Consider the following 17,000-nt stretch of genomic DNA (forward strand, 5'->3'; position numbering starts at 1 on the left):
ACAAATGTATTAAAATGCAGTGGCTCGTTGCAAAAAAGTCTTAGACAGTTTTGATGACACATCATTAACACCACCAATGGGTGGAATAGGCCTGGTCAGTGTTCAGCTCTAGCTGGCAGTGCCCAAATGGGCAGTACTCAGGGATCTTCAACAGATGCAGATGCTTTCCAAAAAAATACATTATATGAGTTCAAACAGACCAAAGAGCTCCCTTATGTGTGGGGAATCTCATTCCCCAAGATCTTTATCCCATCACTTTGTGGAAGATTCTTGCCCAAAAGTGAGGCACCAGCGAGCTATGTGCTGGCCCTCAGCCATTGCATTTCAAGCTCTGGTATAGTAGCTTAAACTACTCCTTTTGTTTATTTAAAACGATGCAAAAAAGATGTACCTAGGCTATGAACCGTGTAAGCCATAACATGACTGAACTACACTGCAGGAGCTGACATGTCAGATTTGCAAGAGAGATGGCCACAGGTAACATTTCAGAAAGAGCTACAGCAGCTATGTCTTCCACAGTGCTAATATTTTTCTATGCCTTGGACTCTTGTACTTCTGTGTTGGTGATGTACAGTGTTGGTGAGGGGAGGCAAAAGCTATAGGATGGATATAACATGAGCAAGTTTAGAAGTGAGCTAAATCACAAAATGCTCAATCTGCAGGGCATTAGCTGTACGTTATAAAACGCCTCTTTTACTGTGAACCCAGACAGACTTAACTACATATGCGCAAGATGTAAAGCTATGCCTGAACATAGTGGGATATCAGATGTACCTAAATATATATTTGGGGCTGTGGCTGTGCAAAATAAGTCTGCTGCTTCATGTATGATTGGCCCTGCATTAAATATGGAGAATTGATAAGTATGCATTGTGTGTTAATATCAAGCACAAATAGTCTATTTGGAGGCACTATCGCCCTTTGCAACTAGAATAAAGTTTGTTTTACTGCAGTTTGGTTTTATTTTCACATTTTCTTTTCTATCTATGATTTGCCTTTTTTGCTTTGGCAAAAGATCACCTGTGGATTCTTCTTATTTTGTCTCATAATGAAATATACGTTATCTCATTAGGGGATAGAAATATATACAAAGATCTCTAGAAGCAAACTGTGCAGACTGAACAGAAATGGGGAGTCCAGAGGAAGGTACTGGGAGGTGAAGATAAGGAGTGGAAGGAAAAACAAAAAAGAAGCCCTGGAAATAAAGTTGTTTCTGATCAAGGAGGAAAGTACACATGTTTTGGGGGAGTGTACTGAATAATAAATATAGTGGACTAGGACTGTAATAATGCCAGAGGGATTGTCATCTTTCCAGATGAAAAATAAGCAAAAAAACAAAAACAAACAAACAAAAAAACCTAATTCTAAAATTGCAAGTCTTATTCTTTAAAATATATATATATATATATATTTAAAACTTATTCTTTATATATCAAAACAAAACAAAACAAAAACCACATTTGTGTCACAGGGAGTTCTAACAGCAGAAAATGGCCATAAAATAAAAAAGAACCAAAACAGGAAATTGAAGAAAATGCACAAAATAAAGCAAAATTGCTCATGTTCCCCTAGGCATACCAATATCAGAAGCACATCTTGTGTGTCTCCCTTAAGCTGGTTCTATTTACTGAAACTGAATCCTCGATGGAAGCAGACTAAGCTGAAATTTTCTTTTCATTGGTATTATTGTGCCTATTTTTTCAGACAGATTAATAACATCTTCTCTTTCTCCAGTAGCTGAGCTACATCTACACAGAATTCTAAAGAAACGTTCATAGAATCATAGAATTATCAAGACTGGAAAAGACCTCCAAGATCATCCTGTCCAACTGCCCACCTACCACCAATATTTCCCCACTAAGACATTTCCCTTAAACTTAGTACAGCATTGGAGCATTTCTTGAATACCTCCAGGGCAGTGACTCCATCACCTCCCTGGACAGCTCATTCCAGTGCCTAACCACACTTTTGGAGAAGAAATCTTTCCTAATGCCCAACCTGAACTTCTCCTGGAGCAACTTGAGGCCATTCCCTCTCATCACTAGTTACATGGGAGAAGAGGGTAATTCCCACCTTGCTACAACCTCTTTTCAGGTTGTTGTAAAAAGCTATCAGCTCTTCACTGAGCCTTCTCTTTTCCAGTCTGAACAACCTCAGTTCCCTCAGCCACTCCCCGTAAGACTTGTTCTCCAGACTCCTCACCAGCTTCACTGCTCTTCTCTAGACATGTTCCAGGGCTTCTATGTCTTTCTTGTAGTGAGTGGCCAAAAACTGAACACAGTACTTGAGGTACAGCCTCACCAGAACTGAATACAGGGGGATGATCACTTCGCTGCTCCTGCTGGCTGCACTATTTCTAACTCCAACCAGGATGCTCTTGGCCTTCTTAGCCACCTTGGCACACGGCCCTCTGAAGAGACCTCTGAAGGACTTTCCTACCTCCAGGCAGACTGACACTTCGTCCTAATTTGGTTTCATCTGCAAACTCGCTGAGGGTGCACTTTTAAGCTAAAAGGATGAAAATTTCAAGTTGGTACCACAGACAGAAGCAATCTCCATCACAAGACTGTGGCTTCTGTTTTTTGCCCAGACTCCTTTGCTGCACAATCCAGCAGAAGCTTGACATGCTACTTACAGTACATTGTGTAAACACTTCTGTCTTACTGTAGCAGTACCTGCAGTCTCAGGACCTCTTTGTGTTAGGTATTGTTAGGCATATGGAAATTAGATGGTCAGGTGTTTACATCATAAGACATTAATACACAAGATGAAGCAGGAGAGTGCAAGAAAATATTGAGGTGGTAGTACTCACTGAAATAAAATACGTGCACAATACAGTGGTTGCCCTCCCAGTATTACGATTTGAAGCAACGAGCTTACAGCGGGGTTGTAGGGTAGAAGTTTAATGAAAATATGTTTGGACAAGAGCCTTCATGTGTCATCATCCCAACAAATTCATTTCAATTACAGTGTGCTGATATATGGAAAAAGAAAAATGTTTGAGTGCAGCGATTAATACAGTCAAGCATGCATCTGCTTGTCTCATATGCAGAATTAAACTGAGACAAAATGTGAGGCTCTCTGTTTTTGCTGTGCTTGGTTCTGTTAGGTCCCTAAAAAGCAGAACTTAACAAGTTCAGTCAGCATGTCCTTCAGATGGCTGATCTCACCTTTCTGCACTCAAGTGCTAAATCCAGAACCTGATCATTCTCAATCTATTTGTAGAAGTAGATATAAACTAAATAAAAATCAGCCTCCTTCTAGTAAACTTTGCACAAACACAGTACAGATACTCCTTGACCCAAAAGAGCATAAGATGATCAGGGAGAAAGAATACAGACACGTAAGTGTGGATTTAGCTAATACCTTTTAAACCACAAAGCAGGGCTTTCAATTACTTACTCCCTGATAAGCTCAGTGTGCTTTTCACTGCTGTCCCTCCATTTTGCTCTTGTCCTCTGTCCTTTTGCAGCCCCGATTAAAGCCGACATCTTTGTTCCCCCAGATTCCCCTCTTCCCTCTGGAAATGTTTGCCCAGCGGATTTTGAGGATTTGCTATATTTGTTTTGGATTTCTATGTGTCTGGGCAGACAAAATTGCTGGCACACTGTTGAACACGATCCAAATGAAAGCTGTTAGCAGAAATCTTGGTGATTTCCCATGTGTGCATACTGTGCAGTGTTCGTGCAGTACACATTCAGCATGTCTGCCACGAACATCGACAATACCTGCTAATTTCTTTTTGCAGAGGCAGACACGCAACAGACCCTGATAAACTGCTGCTTTTTGCTTCCCATGCCTGATGCTGCCCAGAGCCTGATGCAGGTCGGTGTGAGGATAGCAGGAGTAACACAGAACACTGGTGACACCATGGGCTCTGATTCTGCTTTGCAGCCAGATAGACCCAGGGCTTCTTTGCTCAGCTCTCTGTGGGTGTGCTGCTGCACAGTGCTCCCTGCTCACATCACCCACAGCACTGTTTTTAGGGAATCCCAGCTGCCTTCTGCCCCTGCTTACTACTCTGGCATGTGAACAGGCCTGCTCAGCATGGCCTAGTTTGGCCTGGCTTGGGCTGCCTCGCCTCAGCACCCTATGAGGCCAGCCTGGAACAAGGCCTGCATTCACTGCTGAGCTGCACAGCATGCCCTGCTCTCAGCTCACAGCCATTAATCAGACTTTGATTAACAAATGCTAGCAGCATCCAGCTTCAGAAGCTTCATCCTACTCCTCTGCCTCGATTACATTTGCAAGGCAGGTTTTTAATCCCTTTTCCTGAGGCGACCTGCCTACACCTCTTGAAGAAGACTGATTGCCCCCTACACAAAGACATTTTGGTCAGTCTAATGGATGAGGCTCCCAAGGTTGACAAAATAAATCCACAGGCAGTGCAAACGTGGCTGAAAATATGCAGTGGGTTAAAAATTTACTGGTGCGGGCACAGCAAATATGCAGCTTCCTCGAGGAAGCTGAAAGCTAAACACACGTTGTGAGAGGAGTTTTCCAGACTGACCACAAGATGTCCCCCCTACGCCAACACAAGCCTTGCTAAGGCTGTGCCGAAATGCTGGCTTAAAAGTGGCCTTTGTGCAAAGGTATGAAGTCCTCCAAACTGATTTAAAACTGGAGTAACTTTTCAGTTTAATATTTGTCATTAGTTTATTTGTTTTTCTGTTTTTTCTTTTCCTGGTTGTGTTCACTTAGAATTAATACAATGGGTTTTTGTGTGCTGAAAACAAGGTGCCGTGAGCCAGCAGGCTGCAGGCACAGTTGTCCAGGCTGCACTGTGCTCCTCAGAATGGTTACGGTGCTGTCCTTCACAGTGTGGCATGACTTTAAGTCTCTAGTTGGGGAAACAGTTAAAAGTCAGGAAGAAAACTGCACTCGCTGCACTAACATCTGGCTGACATGCTAATCATGTTGCTGCAGGGATCAGTTGTAGAGACGAAAACCAATTTCCATCCCTATCCAGAATCGCTGGCTAGGCTCATAGGCTGACTCCCATAGCCTGGGAGATGAAAATTTCCACGTACACCCAGAGGCAGGAGTAAGAACTCAAAACAAAGAAACACAACTGCACCGTATGTAGAGTTATATCACAACCATCAAGTAAAAAATGATGGCGTGCTTAAAGTCAGCATCAAAGTAGGCCACCATCTGCTTTAAGTTCCAGTTTTTCATAGTGAGGAGTTCAAAATGATCATTCCTTGACTCAAAAACTGGACTTGTCTGTCTCTGTAGACTGGTACAAGATGGTGTGGGAACCACGTCAGTCAGTTCTGGATGTGGTCCAACAGGACTAAGGCCAAAATGTCTGATGTCCACTGACTGCGTTCTGAGCTATTTTATGTACTCAAATCAAAATAAATGGCAGTTCAGTCTAATGTTTTCAGATGATTTCCCACAGCTATGAAAATGCAATCGCATTATATTTAGCTCGAGTGCAAAGTTAATTTGTTGTTACATGACATTCACAGCATTGGTTTTCTTTAAAATAGTTATTGGCATTCAAGAACACAAAAAGGGAAAATAGTTGATACTAAAATAGTAAAATATGTCCAACTGTTTTATAATTTGGGAGTCAAATATCTCTCACTACTGAGGAAAATACGAAAATGTGGTTTCATTATCCCAAATTAATCGCAAATTTGAATATAACTTGACAATGTTCCAGCTGTAAAAGCCCAGTAATAGACACATGTACAAAGATGTAGGAGTATCACGGTGAGATAAAAATGCATCCCTTAGTTAACAGGTAGAAAGAAAAGGAAGTTATAAAATCTAACATTCACCTTTGAAACAAAGGGGTTCATTTTAACTCTTGCTATGTCATATTAAATTCCATATATGATCAACCATAAAGGATAATGAGATTCCTGCATTAATGCTTACCAAAATACTGGCAGAGAGAAGAGCCTGATGATGACTTGACTTGGCCTGTGGAAATTTTGATTAAATTAAAAAAAATCTAATTCCAAAATGAAAAGTCCCTGTACATTTTTCTGCTTCTCCAAGTGGTCCTCGAGGCTCATTTTAAATGCTGGACACTACAATTCTTTACACATGCTCTTCTCACATTCCTTCCCTATTTGATGCCATTCAACATATTTTGGCCTATGAAAAATGAAAATTCAGACATTAATTCCCAGCATGCTTCAAGGATTGGCAAATAGTCATGGCAGGTTTTTCAGATATGTGTGTTCAGAGACTGGAAAATCAACACAAGATTAGAGTAAACCAGTGGCCAGAGGCCTTAGGAAAGTAAGCAGCTGCCTTCTGATACTTTCTCCTTGAACAAGGGCACCAAAACAGCAGATTTGTTTGAATGCTAGGGAAAGTGCTCGTAGGCTGAGGTGGATAGGTCTGACAGGAAGCACTGATCTATATCAACCAAAGTTTTAATCTTTAATAATCAGAGTTTCTAAACACTCAAAGTTGCAGGTCCCAGCAAACACAATACTATAGTTTATCCAAGACTTAAATCATCATACTGCTATAAAAGAGGTATATAGCTATAGGAAAAAAAAAAGCCAGACACTCCTCTTGAGTGCATTACACAAGTATTATCTTAGCAGTGTAATTATACCAGTCACGTAGACAAGTATTTAGGTTTGCCTTTGTCTGTGTCTCTCTTCTTTTATATCGCTCCTCACTGTAAAACATAAATTCATTATAGTTTCACAGTATGTCGAATAGTAGGAGGTTGTGGTTTAGCTGCCAAGCAAATCAGAGAGATGAGTAGTCTCTCTGGGTAAGAACAAAGGAGTCAATTGCATAGCAAGCTTGTGCAGGAAATTGAGAGTAGCTTTTCCACAGCTTCTGACCCTGGATCTTTAGAGGCACCATTCAGGGGACCGGAGCAGATGCTCTATTTTTGTTTTGTCCAAAAGCAATTGTGAAATGAAAGTGCAAGTCCTAACTGCCACACTGGAGGGCTGGGACAGGGGTTTGTATTTACCCCAGTATTACTGAGAGTGGTATCTACTAATGCATACATTCTTAGACTTTTTTCATAAATTAGTGGAACTGCAACATGGGGTTTGCATTTGGCTAGCTCATACTGTGCTGCTATCTTATCATTTTCCCTTGATGACTGTTGCTACATGTCTCAGAACCTATATTTTCACATTGGATGAAGGTAGGATTTAAGAAGCCCTGAGAAGACGCTGGTAATGCTGTATAACTACATTTGCAGTTACAAATTGGATTATTTCTGTTAACAATGTAGAAAAGCCTCTTTCCTAACAACTGAAAATTCAGCAACAAAATTCTTGGATCACGGTTCTCAAGTGTCCAGAACTTTTTGTACTTTTACCTTTCTAAATGTTGGCTCCCAGCAGCCCTGAGGTGAGATACTTCAAAAACAAGGAACAGAGGAGCTGAGCTTACAAGGAGCCACATGCTTGACTCCAGAACTTACATGCTCTCAACCATCAGCCCCTTGCTTAGTAAAGCCGGCAGGTTCTCACACATGCTTCCTCAGCAGACATCTCTGTTCAATTTTTTATTTTTTTTTTCTAAAACATCTTCCCACAAAACTCTTCACTTTTGATAAATCAGCACTTTCAGCTGAAAAATTGTTCTACCTTAAAGTAAACCACCAGCATTAGCTTTGAGAAATGTAGATTAGATAATTGTATCAGTGAGCGCTTACTTTGAAGCTTAGATATAAACATATCCTTAATACCCAACCAAGCTCTGCTAAGAAGAAAGGATGATTTATAGAGCAATGCAGAGGCTGGCAGGGGCTGGCAGAGCCCGAGGCTAGAGATTAAGCCCTATCTTAATACTTGTTGATATGACTGCATCCTGTGCCTCCCAGAAGGAGTTACACAGTGCAGCAGAAAGGGACCGGCTTTTGGATATGTTATATTCTGCTCTTATTAATTGTATCTGAGGTTGAGGTTCTCATACTCTCCTCATGTGTATGCTAACAACAAAGGATCTGCTACAGTCACTAAAAATGTTTAGCAATGTATCCAGAGTAATAAGCCAGAACAATGTTTTGTGTTGTTTCTCAAAGAATGCCCCTCCATTTGGGTTCACTTCACAAATGACATTCTAAATACTTTATCATACCATTTTTTTTTCCTAGAAATGAACTCTAATGTTCATAACCATCTTCCTCTTCTGTTTCTAGTAAAATAGATTCTTTATATACATTTTCTTTCATCATTTTTCATGTCATAGAGAGTCATACAGGAAACAGTGACAAGTTATTTATCACAGAAACAGGTGAAATGGCACATAGAAGTTGACGCCAGCTGTCCACTACGTGGATTATATTCTCACCACCATGAATTTAAGGTGGGAAATACGCATCAAAAGCAACTGAACATATGACCCAGTTCCCCCATATTTTGTGCACCTCTGCAAAGGAGGCACAGTCAAAGTCACTGCAGACCAATGGCTCCAACAGACACCAGTGCTGAGAGTCAGGGAAACTGAGCTGGCATCATTTTATCTGCAGAACTGTAGGTCAGGCCTATCTGATCCCATGACTGTGAACAGAGGGAACATTATGCAAAGGCAGTGGTTGGAAAAAAAGATTTATAAACTCTGAAATGTTTCTGTGAACTGCTCTTATTCCCCAGTAGTGAGTTGTGCAACAAAGTTGAATGGCTGCATGATGAAATGCTGGTGTTTTCCACTTGGACCTCTGTAATGTAAATGCCTATTCTACCAAGCACATCCTGACTGTCCAATATTTTCAATTGTTTTTGATTTATAAAATGCAATTAAAATTTAATTTGGTAATATCATATGAGATTTTCATAATCAAAGGCAATGTATTATTCAATGTAATGAATGTTTCAGAGCCTACAAGTAACATATTGAAATCTCCATATTGCAGAGAGCTAAACAGGTGGAACATCCAGCATTGGTTCACAGGTGGGTGGTAGCAGAGGATCCAAAAGGTCCTATCTGAGTTGACACAGGCTTGGATGGACAGCTGAGTCCTTCCGTGGCCCAGGACTGTCTGCCCCAGCACACTGGTGGCTGAGGGTTCAGGTCATCCTTTAGACCCCTTAACAAGTGCTATCCCATAGCTTACTACATGACCCAGCAGCAGCAGCAGCAGAGCAACTTCAGGAGCTACCAGCATCTCAAAAACCACATGCAGACACATTGAGCAGAGGATATGAATTATGAGAAGTTTGGGAGTTTAAGCCAGTGTTAGTGAGAACAATTTCTCATCTTGAGCAGTAGGCAAACTAAGAAAAGGACAGAAGGAGAAATTCTCTGTCTCAAAGCACCTCATAGCTCAGCCTACCCAAAAAGCTGCACTCACCTAAAGATCAGAGTAGTGACTTTGGTGACATTATATCTTCAGGAAAATCTCAAGGGAATTTGATAAGCAACTCTGGTCCCCATCAACCTCGGGCTTATCAGAAAATCATCTTCTTCCAGTCCTTGTAAGCTATGGCAAGGAAAACTGTGCTGCTTAGGCACACTGTATGTCAAAACATGATGTTATACATCATGTGTCAAGTCCCAGTGGGACTATGCACAGTGGCATATCTTATTCTCATTGCACAGCAAAGCTACATCACTTGCTGCACCTGCTGCAGCCATAGCGAACAGCTTCCCCTGGAGCACACTTTGATTTCTGTTGCTATTTTTTCTGTATTTATCCAGAGCTTTTTCTGTCTTTCTTCTCAGTTTCTTCTGTTTTTCTGTTTTTCTATCTTTCGAAAAGCTTGCAAATCTCTCCTAACTACTGTCAGCAAGTGTAACTACCAAGCAATTAAATTATCCCTCTGCAACATTCCTGAAGCTATTATAGCATGTAGAGATTCAAGAATGGAAAGAAAACCTGGTACAGAAAATGGGAAGACTGCTGGAATTAGTGCCACGTTTTGAAATTTTCCTTGGAGAAAACACACTGTTGAGACCTTCTAATTCTTTAAGAACTCCTTCTTTTTGCCCCTGCCAGTAAATACACTCAAGTTTAATTAGATCTCTATTAAACATTTCTACTTTCTTGCCCAAATCACATTAAAACTTAATTGGCAATGCCTCTTTCCTGCGTATTTTTATTTATCCTATTTTTCTCTTCCCCCAGGCCAGCTGGGTTAAGCAATAGAGCCCCACTCCCATAAACTCACAAACAACTAATTCTTTTTTTGTGTCTTCGCTTTTCTCTTGTATTATGCACTTCTATCCTGTTGGCTTTTTATTTCTCTCTAGCTACTGTGTAATTTTTCCTGAGTACCAGACTTAATTCTTGACATAAATGTAATAACTCCAGAGAGTCTGTACAAGCGGATTTATGCACTGAGGCTTTAATCTAGAAACAAGTACCAACTTTAGAACAAATCGGTTACACAAATCATCCATTCATAGTGCTTCTTCCTACTATCAAGAGACAGTGCTGCCATATGCAATCAACAGAAGCCAGTTATCTCTCTGACATTCACTGCAGGTGACTAAAAACCAGAAGGTACACACTGAGATCTCATTTTCTCCTCCTCATCATCTATGTCAGCAGTGAAGAACTGATTATAATTAGAACCCTTAGAGTTTCTGATTGTTAGTGCTCGTGGATTCCTTAGAGCTTTGGATGGCCTTCTTTTTCTTGAAAGGATTTGAAAAAGGGCTGGGGAATAGCCCTTCCTCCCCATATTTTGTTACTAGTATCACAATGGAGGGAATGTATTCTTCCCTGGTAAACTCTATGTGCAAGTATTGTTCTCCCCAGTGACACAGGTCACAGAATCACAGAATCACAGAATTATCAAGGTTGGAAAAGACCTAAAAGATCATCCAGTCCAACCATCACCAATACTTCTCAGCTAAACCATATCCCTCAACACAACATCCAAATGTTTCTTGAACACCCCCATGGTCGGTGACTCCACCACCTCCCTGGGCCAAGAAGTAGAATAGGTGGAGTCCAGGGACAGATAAAGTGGGACAGGGACAGACTAAAGTCCAGCATTCACTGAATATTGAATTACCAGAAACAAAAGCTCATTACTTACCTCTCTCATCTTCTGCAGGAATGTAGGTAGATGCAGTTTCTTCGTGATCTCTGTAGGATCTGCAAAGATGCAGCAATATTGCATTGTAGCTTTTATCTCCCTTGACCTTGTATTGAAATTAGGCCTGGACAAGTGGTGGCAAATGCAGCACCTCAGAACTTCCACTACAGTGTGACCAGTGTACTCAGAACATGCCCACATGCTTGCATGCCTGAGCTCTCCATTACACCATCTTCTGTTTCACGTCCTACTTCAGCTTGGAGTTTAACACATTTGTATTTCTAGAAGAATGAGAGATGGTTTATAGGAGTGCTTAAAGATGGAGTACTCTTGCTGTCCAGGAACTTTCAGTCTTTCCCATGTCTACTCCAAATGTCTTCTCCTGTAAGATGTACTTCACCTGTAAAGTCTTCATAAATTATAGAATCAAAGAATCATAGAGTCACCAAGGTTGGAAAAGACCTCTAGGATCATCCAACAGTCCACCTACCACCAATATTTTCCCACTAAACCACGTCCCTTAGTAAAACATCAAAACGTTTATTGAACACCTCATTGGGTGATGACTTCACCTCATCCCTGGGAAGCCCATTCTAACACCTCACCACTTTTTCAGAGAATAAACTGATCCTAACACCCAGCCTGAACCTCCCTACAGCAACTTCAGGCCATTCCCTCTCATTCTGTTCTAGTAATGCAGGAGAAGAGGCCAATCCCCACCTCACCACAACCTCCTTTCAGGTTGTTGTAGAAAGTCATAAGGTCTCCCCTGAGCCTCCTCTTCTCTGTACTGAACAATCCCAGTTTCCTCAGCTGCTCATCATCAGACTTGTGCTCCAGACCCCTCAGCAGCTTCACTGCCGTTCTCTGGATATACTCCAGGGCCTCCATGTCTTTCTGGTAGGGAGAGGCCCAAAACTGAACACAGTATTCAAGATACGGCCTCACCAGGGTGAGTGCAGGGGGACTATCACCTGCCTGGTCCTGTTGGCAGAAAATGATGCTGCTTGTAAAACAGCAAAATGTCCTCTCTCACAGCAGGCTGTAGGAAAGCAAATAACTGGCATGTAAAAGGTCAATTATCTTAATGCACTTCAAAAGAGAAAAAAAAAATCTGCCCTGTCTTCCATAAGACCATAAGAACCATAACTATGTTCTCTAAATGCACAACAGAGAATCTCTTTGTAATATAAATATTTCTGAGATCTTTTAAAATCCTCCTTCTCATGTTATCTTCTACTACAAACTTGTTCTCTGTAATGTTTTATCTGCACTTAGGAAGCAAGGAGTAGCTAGTCACATAATGAAATTTAGTCGTATCAAATTTTCAGTTGCCTGAAATGAGACTCATCTATGAGAATGTATTTCTATTCTGTATTTTTATTGTGACAATTTGCAAAGATGACAAGATGCATACATCTTCTTGAGAACAATGCAATTCAGTGCCTCTTCAGCTGCTACTGTTAGGCATCTGCCGTACAAATTACACTATTACTTTCATAGAGCAATCAGTCCAACAAGCCAGAGTTGGTATGTCCTTTTGATATGGTCTGTGATGAATAGACTCTCATTCTTCATTTCCAATCTATTATTAATAACATTGTCTGTGATCATCTAGACACAAAGAATTAAGACGATAACTCAGTAAGTGAATACCAGAGCCTTATCTTGCCCAATGGAATAACAGTCATTAAGTTTCTGCCAAAAGACCACTGTTTCAGACATAATGATGAGCAATTATCATCCAGGCTTGGAAAGTGTTTATGCATTGTGCATTACGTTAAAAATATTCCCTTTTCTCAGGAGTTGTCTTGTGAGATACCAAACCTATCAATTAAATTACCTAATGAAACACGTTTTAATATAAAGCAATCTTCATTCCCAGTGTAAAAATCTCTTTAGTAATCTATAGTATCTCTCTAGAATCAAGAATATAAATTAAAGCTTTTGTCTATGACCATCTTAATGACAAATTTAATTAAAGAAAAAGTACGGGTGAGGGTAGAAAATATGTCTGTGTTGCCAAAATTATATTTAAAAAAAACAGGGACAAACTTAATGGGATGAGAAGGGAGATACAAAATAAGGTAGAATAATGGTTTTCTAGTTAACCAAGTTTACTTTTATCCTGCCTAGTGCTGGATACTGTGGGCAATCTGAAATAACACTACAGTGTCCTAATACTGCAGTTCTGTGTCTGTTTCTGTATGAACTGCACAGGGAGGAAGCATTCAGTGTGCTCTCCAAGTATTGCAGTTAGGAGATGAGAAATATGTGACCATAATTTAGGCATCACAGCTATGCGCATATGGATTGAGAAGACGAACACAGGCAACAGAGCCTGCTGCATCACTGCTATTCCTGACCAGTAAATTTAGAACAATATGCATGGCACGTCTGCCTGTTTTTTGAATGCCCTAACATCATCACCCATCCCTATCCTTTCTTTGTACTGTATCCAAGTATTTAGGATTAGCCATAGAACTGCCATTGTCAGTGCACAACTTCTTGCTGTTTTTCCATTCAGGAAGTGACCTGGCACAGAATGAGATTGCACTGCACTGTGTCCATCTCTTGGCTATATCGTCTGAAAGCATAAAGAAAATGGTGTGGTTTATGGGCTGCAGAAACTGCACTCACAGCCTTCCAAATTTCATATCCTCTTTCCATGAATTCTGTGCATAATCTCCTCTCTATAAACATAGCTTTCACCGCATTACCTTTTCAAAAGTTGTGCATTCTCTACATTTCACTCACCAAAATCTCAAATGCAGTCCTGTTTTTCCCAAAAGGAAGTTTCAATGCAGAACCAGCGCAAGGCAACACCCAAAATCTGAATGCATCCTGAAACAAAAAAGTATTTGAATCAGAGATACATATCTATCCACAACATCCTTCTCCCAGAAGGATCTCTCTTCAGCTGAAGTTCTGCATCTGGTCCGCAGAACTCTTAACACTTTCTTTTGTTTAACAAAATGCCTTCAGGAAAATATACACTCTGATGTACTCATCATAATTTAACAGTATTTAATTTATTATTACTAATTAACTACCCCAAAAAAGTATTAATAATTATTCTGATTACCACCAGTATTATTACTGACACCAGTTACTGGAAGTAAATTTTAAAAGCATTATGATCTGCATTTTTTGAGTCTCCACAGAAAGCCGAATTGCTTTGCAAATAGGTGGAAAGTTAAAATTGTATCTTCTTTAGCTCCTTTTCCCTTTGATTTTCCATTTTGTTTATCTAATTGATCTAAACATGTTTCTCAGCTTCTAAGTATTGTCTTCACTCTTCATTCCTTTTCTTACTTTATCCAGGCCTTATTAGCATGCACCTAATCTAGGAATGTACTAACAGTCAGGTTCTCTCATCAACACATATTGCTCTTGACAGTGCTTAGCTATAAATAGTATAGCTCAGCTTTTAATCATGTGATGTAGAGTTATGAATGACTTTCCATTCCTAATGCAGAGTTTCAATCATTTTTGCCTTTTAAACAAGGCTGAAATTTCTGATGGCTCAGAAGATAGATTTATTTATAATGTGATGACATATTACTGGTGGAATTGATTTTGAAAACAAAAAGGCATTGGCCAAAGTTAGTAGGATTTGTAGATGTAAAATTAAGGCACAGAGTGGAAATGTCAGGTATTTGCTGAATAAGACAGGAGTTCCTAATGGGAAGAAACAAGCCTGAAGTTTACACATGCAAGATATTGCTCATCCGATGGTGTGTTTCTCAAAGGTTGTAGAAATGTGCCAAGAACTTGCAGATGCACAGAATTACATGCAGAAGCATTAAAAATGCCAAGCTACTATGCAGGTAAATGAATTAGAGAATTCTTCGTCCTGTGGTAGACTTACATACATATATCAGTGTGTGTGTATGTATAGATATATATACCCATATATGCATATTTCACATGTGTACAGCTCTTATTCATACTGTACTGTTTGGTTGTTGTTGTTTTGTTGTTTTGTTGTTTGGTTGTGTGTTTTTTTTTTTAACCTGAAATAATCTGTCTGAAATCATTCTGAAAAACTGAAATTTCAGACTTCCTAATCCAGCCAGTCCATTACAAAACATCTATTACATTTTTATTGTTTGCTTGTTTGTTTTTTGTTTGTTTGTTTTCTGCTTAAATGTGTGGGTTTCTAGGATTATAATTTGGCCAAGATTAGACAATTGGCAAAATATTGTCGGTATTTAACACTGAAGCACTCCCAAAAAGCATGGTATTCATGTCATTTAAAAAACAGTGGTTCTAGAAATACTTTTAATATTTCCCTCTATACTTCTCTTAAGCTATGTTAGAAAAGGTTGTGCTCCCTTCATCCATTTAGCTTGAAAAGCCTGTACCATTTCTTCAAAAATGAGCATTTAACAGACAGAAAAACACTTGACTTTTTCCTGTTATTTTTCTTGCTATAGTTTCTGAAGTGCTATAATTGGAATTCTATCCACGTATTAATTCACAAATGTTAACACAGGAGAGTTAAGTTGTCCAAAAATATTCTCCCTCCGTTTCCAGGCAGTGCTCCCTGTTATTATTAAGTAAAGAAGGGGCGGGAGCATCCATTCATTTTGCAGACCTGCTGTGTTTTGTTATGGGAACTTATACTGCAGAAGTAGGAGACTGGGCTATGCTGGTGATGCAACTTTAATCATTTTCTTCCTTTCAGTTGGTCTTGCTTCACTGAAGATGGGCAAATGCAGCATTACCCAACTCTGGATGAAAGGGTTAGATTCATCCTTGGCAACTTCTCCAAATGGTGGGTCCTCCTGCATGCATAAGTAAAGGAAATGATCTAACTGCTTCCCCATTTCCTGCTCCTCTCTATTCTTTTTTAACTCCCTTATCCACATTTGTTTTTAATAACAAGTGGACAAAGCCAGGCATTAATTGCACATCTGTTTTAGCTCTGGCAAGAACTCTCAGGTTGCAAGTTCCAACAACTGCCAAGTGCTTTAACTTGAAAATGGAAATTTTCCTATGAAAACTTTCTCTGAAAGACTGATCTTGGCTGCTGAGTGAAACAGGCCGCTGCAGTAAGACATTGTTGCAGCTCCTTTCCAAACACATAATAGCAAAATGCTAACCATTAACTCAGTTAAGAGAAGGTGAGGGAAGGAAATGAGTGATGCTTTCTCCAACCATTTTGGCCCAGATAGCTGATAATATTTCACGTTATGAAATGATTTTGCGTGAGCTGAATTGGGCTTCAAAGATAAGACTACTTATTTCTGTTACGTTTAATACAGCATTTAAAATAAAATAATAACCTCCATTTCTGACATCGAACTGTGTGAATTCACACAGTTCACAGGCTTTAGTGGACTGTAGTCTCAACGCCACCAGAGGGAGCCAATGCAATTGCAATCTTGAAATTCTAGTTCTGCTAAGAAATTCAAGGACAGAACTAAGCTGATAAGCAGTAGTGAAAGAAATAAAGACTACAGTCCTGAAAAACCCTTTTTAAAGCAAAAACCTCCTTCACACGTGATGAGAAACATCAGTTTAATTGATGAAACCTTGCTTATACTTTTTCCCCAGTATTATTTCATGTCCTGCTGCACTTTAATAACCCACTATTTTTAACTGTTGTTACCTCAGCGACTCCCTTCACATATTGTCCCACACCAATTACTCAACCTTTTTCTCATCTCCATAAGGTGGCATCTCCAAGACAGCGAGAGCAGATAACCATCTCCAATCTTCAGCAGCTGCCTTCTCTGAACTTGACCTGACTGTACCCAGTAATACATCCAATACTTCCTTATCTTGATGTCTTTTCTTTGATTTTATTAGAATTAGAGTAATTTTCTGATTGTCAGGCAATGTACTGCAGAGACATTGTACTGCCGAGCTCGGTTTTTAGCAGTTGTGCTAAGCACATCATTTTCAACATTTCCTCATTTATGGCTTTGGCTGCTCAACTGACTTTAAATATTCATCTCTTGTCTCAAATTTTAAGTGCACTGTGATTCATTTCTGCATTTTTAAAGTGTC

General features: G+C 39.8%; 1 long non-coding RNA gene across 1 annotated transcript in view; it reads right to left on the reverse strand.

Annotated features, from left to right (window-relative positions):
* The window catches only part of LOC140247392 (uncharacterized), a 33,654-nt gene extending 19,834 nt beyond the window's left edge, over positions 1–13,820 (reverse strand). The window contains exons 1-2 of the long non-coding RNA XR_011902647.1: positions 13,740–13,820; positions 10,983–11,041 (exon numbers count right to left, since the gene is read on the reverse strand). This is a non-coding gene — a long non-coding RNA (uncharacterized lncRNA). The remainder of the gene's footprint in view (positions 1–10,982; positions 11,042–13,739) is intronic.
* Between the last annotated feature and the right edge of the window lie 3,180 nt (positions 13,821–17,000).

This window comes from Excalfactoria chinensis, chromosome 1 (assembly GCF_039878825.1).
Source record: "Excalfactoria chinensis isolate bCotChi1 chromosome 1, bCotChi1.hap2, whole genome shotgun sequence".
In the NCBI taxonomy this organism is placed as follows: Eukaryota; Metazoa; Chordata; class Aves; order Galliformes; family Phasianidae; genus Excalfactoria; species Excalfactoria chinensis.